The following is a 10,828-nucleotide window of genomic DNA, read 5'->3' on the forward strand; positions in this document are numbered from 1 at the left end:
TGTATAAAACGCTCCCAAATGGTATGATTAAGGGAATATGCAATAGTATGATATTATAAAGATGTGAAAGTGCTATGTTGTTGAATATTAAGTGTCTAAGTATGTCATGTTGTATGCTATGAAATATGCTTAAGTACATGAGTGATTAAGGGTGTCTTTTTGGCGGAGGGATATAAATACACATCAACCATTATTAAGCCATATCATTTTATTAACAACAAAGTTAACTTACAGCAGACTTGATCATGGATCGGGCCACTCGGCCAGGCCTAAAGGCCCACTCAAAAAGTGAGAGAGTTTGAGTAAAAATGTAGGCCCGAAAAATGAGTTTGACAAAAAATAAGGCTTGTTTTCTAAACGAGTTGAGCCTAGGGTAAGATCTTTTTGACCTGGGCTTGGCCCAATTCGGATTTACCTAAATTTTTTTTACTATTGTTTTGTTATTGTTTGTTGTCATTTTGATGTTGTTTTGCTTCCATTTTTCTATTATATTGCTACTATTTTGTTGTTATTGTTTGGATATTGTATAACTTTTGTTTTATTATTAATTTTGCTATTATTTTAGAGGCATTTGCTTGCTAAGTTGTATTTATCTTAGTGTTATTTAAGTATAAAGACTTTTTTAATGTATTTTCAATTTGTTGGAAAATATTTATTTTAATGTTTTTAGTGTACTTGATGTATTATATTTTTTAAAATTTTTTTTTATATAAAAATAATATTAAAAAAATTCATACGGGCAGGCAGGGCTTAGATTTAGCATTTTTTATCAAGATTGAACTTAGGTAAAATTTTAGGCCCATTTTTCAAGCTAGGTTCGGGCCTAAAAGTTTGCATCAGTCCAACCCATAATCAGGTCTAATGTGTAAGGAAGGATTAAAATATCAATTTTTTTCAAATATATAAAGACTAAAATGTTCCTTAAAAGTAGAGAGACTAAAATAAATTTTATTATATAATATATGTACTTGTAATAAGCTTTAACCCATTTTTGTTAATTAATAGATACGGCAGTACTTAATAGTTAATATGTGATAATATGTGAGAAATTAACTTTCTTTCACAAAAAGTCATCATATCAAGTTTAATAAATTTATAAAATATAGAGATTAATTATTAAAATAAGTTGAACTATTTAAAATAATTAATTCTCGATATTACATACGTTGCATGTAAGTATATATATTAATATTTTTATATTGTAATCATTATTAAAAATAATATACATAATATTATAAAAATAAAACACTTTCAAATCATAATTAAGGAGTTGTATAATATTAAAAATTATATATGTACGATGTTAAAAGATGGGCATACTACAAATTTATACTTTTATTCTTCAATATTAACCTTTTAAATCTCTATGGAAATTGATGTAAATAATTAATGATATTATAATGCATTAAATAATAATAATATTATTTTTAGTTATAAAATAAATATTTCATATGTGTAGTATCACCTCTTTATATACTACATTTCTTGTGTATGCTGCTTTTTTTCTTAGTGTTTTTGACGTCTGATAATAGTGTTAATCTTGGTTTAAATAAAAATAATTTAAAATAGTAAGATTTTTCTATTGCTTAAATTAAATAATTTAAAGTATAATGAAATTGTAATTGAAGATGGATTGCTTTAACATTTATTATGGTTTAAATAAAGATAAAACTACAATTTTACTATGAAAATTTATGTAAATATATTAAATTCCAAAACAATAAAAAAATATTTTGAGAATCGAGATTACATTTTGATTTAACTTAGGTGTGTATACTAATAATAGATAATATTAATTATGATTTTAATGTATTAAAATTACTGAGTTAACTATTTTTAAATTTAATGGTAAAACATTAAATTTAATTTTTTAGTTTTAAAATTAAATTTTTTAGCAACTATATTTATTTTTTAATAATTTAAAACAAAATAAAAATTTATTAATTAAAAGGTAAATTCAAATTATATCAAATATATTCAAATTAAATTTTATGTATCTTGTTATAAATCAACTCATCTAGGTGAGATGGCCACAATATATTTATTAATTTTATAATATTTTATTTTATAAGGAAATAACTATTAAAATTATTAAATCATCTAATTTTATTGTAAAAAATGGATTAAGTTAAAGATAATTTTAAGAACTTCAACCTCCTAATTAAAACAAAAAGTATGTTTAGATAAATTAAAAACAATCCAACTCCATAAAAATATAAATAAATCTAATTTAAAAATAAATAATGATAATATTAAAAATATATCTATTTTTTAAATTTTTGCTTTAATATATCATCCTCGTTATCATCTTCTATATGGATCTTCTTCTTCAATCTATCATTCTCATTATTATCTTTGATCAACATTGGACTCCTAATATAATTAATTACTTTAAAGTTACAAATTACCTAAACAATTATAAAATTATAATATTTATTAGAAACAGTAAAATTAAAATTAATAAGAATGTACAATTATAAAGTGAAACTTTCACAAGATAATAGAATGACAATGGAAAGTGAATAAGGGTGAGTTTAAGATAAATTCCATATAATATGTATAATAAACTAAATGTGCGATGAAAGAATATCATAATTTTACTTAATTATCGATTAAAACGATCTTTCAACTCTCTCTAGTGACATTTTCATTTGAATATGACTTGAAATTTTCTATTCGAAAAATCAATACTTTAATACTCCATATTCTTCGACACTTCAAACTTACCAATACTAATAATCTTGCTTTTTTTGGAAATGTTTTTAGATTCTATTTATTTGAAAATTGCTTTTAAGTGCTGGACGCTATTTATAATAATAAATGTTAATTTTCATTGCTTTATAACTATAACACTAGTTAAATGATAATTTAAAATAATATCTATTATTAGTAATTAATTAATGTATTTGTTAGGGATCGACCCATCTGAATAATGAGATAGTGAAAGTAGAGAAGAATGAACACAAATATTTACGTTAAAAACCCTCATTGAGAGATAAAAAATCATGAGCAAAAGAAACTTCAACTTTTCACTAAGTAGCAAACAAAAAGTACAACAATAGAAAGTATTCAAAACCCGAATACAAAGAGCAAATCCCAAAGAAACCCAAATATCTTAAATATAAAAGCTCTTCTTAAAAGCTCTTTAACAAATCTCACACAAGAAATATTTAACGCAAATTTAATTCTCTAAAATAAATTGTTACTAAATAGGTTCCAAAGACCCTTTAAATAAGCTTGGGACATGAGTCCAATACGACTAAAATAACATGTAGAAAATAGAATTCAACTGGGAGAAATAGTCCTGTTGAAAGTAAAAAACATAATTGTATTTCTCCAGCAGTTATTGTGTTGTCTCGACGTGGTGTCTCTTCCTCATCTCGATGTCGCTGCTGGTTTGTTGGGTGCCAAAGGCGTCGTGCCATGCCGACGTGCTTCACCTAGCTTGTCCTGACGTCATGTAGATTTCTGCTTTTCTTCTGTTGCTTGTCAATTCTTAACTTAAATGCCTGCAACGTCTCTGATAAATGCAAAGCATAGACCACAATACTCAATATTTGTGTAGTTCAAATCAATGAAAAATCTATGCAAAATAAAAATAAAAATTATTACTGATACAATGTTATCTATTAATATTATTTTTCTTAATAAGTTGGGTTCAACTTCAACTTAACTATATAGTTGTATAACAACTCTATTATTTTTAAAAATAAAATTATTATTTATAATATCAATTTAATAATATAATGAATAAAAAAATTTATTGATTTAAATTTTTCCAAACTCATACTTTTATATAGAGTGATTTCATATCTTCAACGTCAACAAAGCCGCCAAGAAATATTAAAAAAATTAATATCTTCAATGCTAATTATTATTAGCACAAAAACATCATTTCATGCAATCATTTGAAAAAGTTTTTTTTTTTAGGTTGACAAAAACAAAAATTAAGTAATAACGATAACAATCAACCCGTTATACTCGCATTTTTATAAGTATGCAGAGCTCCGTGTATAACTTGGTGGATCCATGAACAGTACAAGCTTTGACACTTCATTATTTGCGTACTTAGTCATTTGATCATATTTTGCGACCTTTGAATATGGCGAATTCTTATTCTCCAATTTCGTTTGAGAAGGCAACTAATTAAATGTAATTCAACCAACTTACTAGAATCAGCTCTACCAGCTAGCAGACTCTCCACTAAAAGTGCATTATCACGTTCAAGTTATACTTGCCTTGCCTGAATACTTTCTCCCATGCTATGCTCAGACCTTCATGTATGGCACGTGTTTCAATCTGAAAAATTGATTCCTTGCTCACCACCATTGAAAACCCACAAAACCATCTCTCATCCGCATCCCTAAATACACCTCCCACCAACGCCCAATTATTTATACCTAATACAACTCAATCTGTGTTGAGCTTAACCCAGCTATTCTCAAGTGGTGACCAGTAAATGTCCGATGCCGATGGATTCAGTTGTGGCCCAACTACACCTGGATTTGTATAACTCCCTGCCCATAAAATACTTGTATCAAAAATTTTTTCCACAATTATGGCCATTAGCAAAAACAAAAAAGCTACTATCCTTCCACAATAGCCCACATAAGATCGAGAACAAGGAATGCACTCGAAATTCTCAGACCCCCATCCTCTTATGCTTTTTAAGTTCCACTTCAACCAATCAGTAAGTGGCATAGAAAAGAACAATAAATGAGCATTTTCCGGTACTACAGACAACTATACTATTCTTGAAAAAGAGCAATCTCTAATTACATGAAGTCCTGATTCCAACACTTCTCCACATCTAGGACAATGTCTTTCATTAGTCATATGTCTCCTTGCTCTCTCTCCATTAGTCAGTAATTTGTCTTGCCAAAAGTTCCAAAGAAAGACACGTACTCTTTGAGGCACTTTGGCTTTCCAAATTAATTTCCAACAGGAAGAGTCTACGCCACGAACAAGATGGTACAAACACCTGTAAGTTTCGGCACTTGAGAACTTGTCTTTAGACATCCACTTCCAAGCCAGTCTATCTGTTCCTGTAACAGAGGCAGGGGGGATCATAGAAAAAATGACCCTAACAATGTTCTCAGGAAGTAAACTGGATAACCGAGGCCAATCCCTAGCCCCACTATTAGCCACCAAATCGTAGACACATAGCGTATCATCTGGATGCCCAGTACCAACGTAGAGATCCCTAAGTTGGTCAACCTGTTTAACCCACATATCATTCCAGAAATTAGTGAGTCGACCATCATCTATAGCCCAAAACACATTGCTTACCACATCTGGCCAAACCTTCATCAGTGATCTCCAAATGTACGAACAATTACTCCTTACTACGGACATCGGTAAAACCCCTTGAACTCTGTATTTATTCCTCAATAATTGTCCCATGGTGCTTCTGTATTAGTAAGGATCTGGAACCCCAATTTCATTAAGAAAATCTTATTCTGAGTAATTAAGCTTCTAAGGCCAAGACCTCCATATTTAATAGGACGACAATAATTTTCCCAAGACACTAATGCTGCTTTTCTTGACTGAGATGCGGAACCCCATATGAAGCTACGAGTTAAGTTTTCAATTTCGCTGTATACAGAAACTGGAATACAGATAGTACTCATGAAGTAATTGGGAATACTACGCAAAACCTATTTAACCAGAGTGATTCTACCCGCCAAAGAAAGTTTACTTGCTTCCCAACCATTTAATTTACTTCTAACTTTTTTAAGCACAAATTCAAAAGCATTAGACGTGACATGAGTATGAAACAAGGGAATGCCAAGATAGTTCCCAATATTGTCCACAAATGCAAAACCAATTTCACTAAAAATTCCATTTGCAACATCACTCGAAGTATTAGGTGAGAAGAAAACCTGTGACTTCTCTCTATTCACTCTTTGGCCCGAAAAATGATAGAATGTACGAAGAATATCATTCACTTGACTTGCTCGAACCATGTTGCCTTCACAGAAAAGTATGAGGTCGTCGACAAAAAATAAGTGAGAAATTGTTGGACCCCCTCTTGATAGAAAATATCGGAGACCAACTTCCATAGCTTACAGCCTCATCAATTAAATGCTCCAGCCTTTCCAGGCAAAGTACAAACAAGTAACAAGACAGTCGGTCTCCTTGTCTCAAACCGTGCGTTGGACAAAAACTTTCTGTGATCCTACCATTCCATAGTATATGAAGAGATACAGAATAAACACAGTTCATAATCACAGATACCAATAGTCTTGGTGGACCCACTTCAAAAGTGGGTCTTCCAAAAAATCCCACCTGACTCTGTCATACACCTTCTCCAAATTGATTTTTAAAGCCATTCCATATTTTCTACCTTTGAAACCTTTCATAGAGTGTACAACTTCCTGAGCAACAACAATATTATCAATGATAAACCTCCCTGCAACAAAGCTAGCTTGGTTCTGATTAGTGAGCTTGATCATCAAAGGCCTCAGATTAATTACAATTGTTTTCATGATGACCTTGTAAGCCATCGTACATAGGCTAATCAACCTAAATTAAGATATTCTCTACGGGACTTGGACTTTTGGCAATAGAACAATCAGAGTTCTATTAATCATAGGATCTACAGATGCACCTCCCATGATTTGCCGAACCATAGAACAGATCGAGCTACCAACATTATCCCAATTTTCCCGATAGAATTTAGCATGGAACTTGTCAATTCCTGGAGCCTTCAAGGGTGCCATACTAAAAACAGCTCTGCGTATTTCATCATCAGAAATAGACAACATCAAACATTCCATATCAGCCGTGGGTATCAGTGGGAACATACCTTGGCTAGGAGGATAACCATTGATCGGATACTCTGTTGCATATAGGTCTTTGAAGTAGTTCACCACATGTTGTTTCAAAGAATCATCGTCAAAACACCATTCATCATTTCGAACCTTCAACCCTTTAATCTTATTCCTTCTTCATCTTGCTAGAGTGCGTCTATGGAAATAACTTGTATTTCTATCTCCATATTTAAGCCATTTCGATCTAGATTTTTGGAAACACATTAGTTCTTCATGATTCAGAATTTCTTCAACCTCTTGGCCTAAGTTTAATTCACGTTCATGGAGACACGACGAGGTCATTAAATCTAGAATTTTTTGCACCCTGTTCAATTCAGAAATAAGTTTCCTTTTACGCACAAAGATGTTTTCGTAAAATCATTTATTCCAATCTTGCACCACATTTTGAAAACATTCCAAATTCCTTTCAATCCCTATATAATTTCTCCAAGTTTTCCTCACAAGGTCTTTAAACTCGGCATGTAGCATCCAACTAGCTAGACACTGAAACGAACGACAATCCCTTTGAACAATCGGGCTTAGAGAGACCAAAATTGGACAATGGTCGGATTTCAGCCGATGAAGATTATGGACCGTACAGTTTGGCGCAAAGAAGTCCCACTCTGAATTGCCGATCAAGTCTCTGAGACAGGTTCCTTCTACTCCATGTGAACTGAGGACTGTTGTAGCCCAAATCCCAAATCTTATTGTCAAACAGGAAAGACTGAAACCACTTACAACCAAGTCTTTCCTGAACAACACCTCCTACCCTCTCCGAATCATGTAACACTGAGTTAAAATCACCAACAATCAGCCACGATTCTGAAATTGAATTTTCCATGACATCCAAGTTATACCAGAGATCCTTCCTCTTCGTTTGTTGCGGGCTAGCATAAACCACTGTGCATAGGAAACTAGAAGAGTTAATCTCGCTGCAAACTTTCATGTGGACCATTTGAAGATGAATAGCCAGAATATCAACTAAAACCGTCGCATTCCACAGAATCCATATTCCAGCGGCAAAACTATTAGCTTTAATCCTACAAGATTGAGCCATTCCAATTTGAGAAATAATTATGTCAGCTCGCGTACCACTTGTCCGAGTTTCAAAAAGACAAATGATCTCCGGCTGAAACTCTTTCCGATTCTCAAATAAACTTATGAAAACGCGGATGTCTCATGCCTTGACAATTCCAAAAAATAATTTTTGTGTCCATATAAAGCAGAGCGAAAAAAAAAAAAACCAACAACAGATTGTGTGCTAACAAATAACCTTGGCGTTAGTAGGAACTGTAGTACCCATCTACTCATCATCTTCCGAATTTTCGATTATTGTCTCCGTGATTGCATGTCTCTGCTCCAACCCAGAGATATACCCTCCACAGCTGCCGCTAAATCCACCGTAGCAACTATCGATTTATTCAAAGAATCATCTGGCGATTTATGATGTTGGGCAATCCCTTCGGCCGATAACTGACTTCGCGGCCCTTGAAGAATGCCATTGGAAGTTACCCTAAAACGAAAAACCCCATTCTCCTTGCCCGACTCTATACCCATTTTATGCTTGAGCAACCCCCTGTTCTCTTTCTCACTGTTTACTTGCCTGGAACGCCTGATGCTTGGTTTGATCTAACTTGGCTGTTAAAGTAATTGGCTGGAAACCCATGATTTGCTCACCTCCAGCAGCCTTGTTGGTGTTCAGGCCAAAATTAACATTAGTAGGTCTCTGACCCATTCCAGTTGAAGACCCAATATTCTTATTGATAAGCCTCAAAATTTTAAAGCGCACTTTGGACCCATTCCCTAACAAAAATCCTTTACCTTTAGCATTCGACTTATTTCTTCTTGGGCCCGCTGATCCTTTGATGGATGACACCCTTATACTCATTTTCATTTATATTTATTTTTTCTGTCGGTTTGTCAAAGCCATTAAATGCGCCATCATCATTAACCAGATTCTCCTCCACTACAGCAAATCATGATTGTTCTGGAATCATTCCCTGAATTACGTTCCTTGTTTCCCCGCTGCTCCGACCTCTCCCTCTTTGCCGACGTTTGACCAACATCCATGGACCAAAGTTCTCTTCTTCAACTCTTTTTTTTTTAGATCTGATATTTCATCAACCACAGAAGCACTACCATTACCAACATCATATGATGAAGATTTCATACTCTTACATCCTTCGGCACTATGGCCATAGAGACCACAGTTAAAACAAACGTTCAACAATGATTCATATTCAACACGCTATGTCCGACCATTGATCTTTACTTTGCGTACCAACTGTTTCTTAAGATCAATACAAAGAGCTAAGCGCGCAAACTTACCCCTCCTGGCAAAGTCTATGTGAGTGTCTAGTTTCACAACCAGGCCAATAGCTTGCCTGATGGCACGAAGCAAAAAATCGGAGTAATAGCCTTCTGGTAAACCTGGTAGTCTTATCCAATACATCAATTCCAGTATTGGCGGTAGAAAAATTGCTATGTCCACTTGAATTATTTTAGCCAACATATAATTGCTTTGTACCAAAGTGGCCGATTGGCACTTTTATCAACGTGGCTAACGATCAAGTAGACTTTGCGAAATTAAACATATATAATTATTTTTATATAATGAAATATATTTAAACATAAAAATAAAACTGATAATATCAAGAGATTTAGGTTTAGAGATTAGATTAGACTTTCTATATATCAACGCTTTTGTTACCCAAGCTTATTTAATCCGAAAAAAATAACTTACTTTAAAAATATTAAAATTTACATATCATATTTGATATTAATTTTAAAATAATATATAAATTTATTGTAGTTAAATAAAAATTTAATATTCAAATGTCATCATTAATATTGCAAACAATGTTATCAACTAAAGTGATATTTGATAAATTAAAAATTAAATGTTTAAGAATTAAATATTTAAAATTTAAGTATTGAATTTAAGTTATAAACATTATTTAAAATTAATTAAAAATATAATTATATTTTTTGATAAATGTAGAGTGTTTAAAGGATAATGTTAAAAGAATAAAAATAATTAAAAAATTATAAGTTAGGAGTGTGTTTAGATGAAGAATTTTAAAGTTCTTGATATTTTTAAAATGCTAAAGTTTTATCAACAATTCAAAATGTTAGGATTTATAAATTTTGTTTGGATAAATAATTGATTTAGAAAAAAAGGTTATTGGTATTTTAAAATTATAAAATAATTATTATTTTAAAAATAATTAATATAAAAGTATTCAAAATATCATTATATTTGTAAAAATTATAAATAGTATTAATAAAATAAAAGTTAAAAAGTATATATTATAATTAAAAAGAATGCTTTATGAAGTTTAAGTTTTTATCTTATAGTGGGATCATAGGCATTAATAAATCAAATAAAATTATGAGAAATTTTGAAAAGACATCTATTTAGATTGAATTTGACAAAGAAATTTTAGCTATTGAAATCTCCTCTTGAAATTACTCACAAAATTTGAATATATTTACCCAAAAGGTAAATTAATTTTAAAATTTTGAAAACCTTAATACAAAAAAATCCTTTTAAAATTCCTTACCTAAACACACCTTAAGTGATAAGTAGTCTCTTCTCTACTTATCATTTTCAACACTTTTTGTTTTAAAAATTCTATTGTTTATTTTTATTATGAATTATCAAGCATGCTTAAAAATTTAAACCATTGAAAATTTTAATTTTTAGCTAATTTAATTTTTTTCATCTTCTCTCCTTACATAGATCCTCAGATGGCAAGTTGTAACACTCTTAACCCATACCCGTCGCCGGAACAGGGTTTCAGAGCATTACCAGAACATTCAAAATATTTTTCCATTAATCTATGTAAATTACTATTCATTTACCAAGATCATTCATAACGTCCCTTGATCGGGTCTTCAAGGCCCAATACGAGCATTAGAATTGAATCGGGACTTAATCAGGACCTCTAAGAATTTTTCGCAAAATTACAAAATTTTTCAAGGTGCAGGGCTCACACGCCCGTGTGGCCGTGTTT

General features: G+C 31.5%; 1 long non-coding RNA gene across 3 annotated transcripts; it reads right to left on the minus strand.

The window, feature by feature from the left end:
- Positions 1 to 3,003: 3,003 nt before the first annotated feature.
- Positions 3,004 to 9,390, minus strand: LOC108476592 (uncharacterized). Of its 3 annotated transcripts, none has more exons than XR_001870114.2 (2): positions 8,086 to 9,390; positions 3,004 to 3,520 (listed from the first exon to the last, which is right to left on the minus strand). It is a non-coding gene; the product is annotated as an uncharacterized LOC108476592 (long non-coding RNA). The 3 variants fall into 3 exon arrangements; XR_008276056.1 differs by lacking the exon at positions 3,004 to 3,520 and adding an exon at positions 3,948 to 7,712; XR_008276055.1 differs by lacking the exon at positions 3,004 to 3,520 and adding an exon at positions 3,948 to 7,852.
- Positions 9,391 to 10,828: the final 1,438 nt, after the last annotated feature.

The sequence above is a fragment of the Gossypium arboreum genome, chromosome 12, assembly GCF_025698485.1.
Source record: "Gossypium arboreum isolate Shixiya-1 chromosome 12, ASM2569848v2, whole genome shotgun sequence".
In the NCBI taxonomy this organism is placed as follows: Eukaryota; Viridiplantae; Streptophyta; class Magnoliopsida; order Malvales; family Malvaceae; genus Gossypium; species Gossypium arboreum.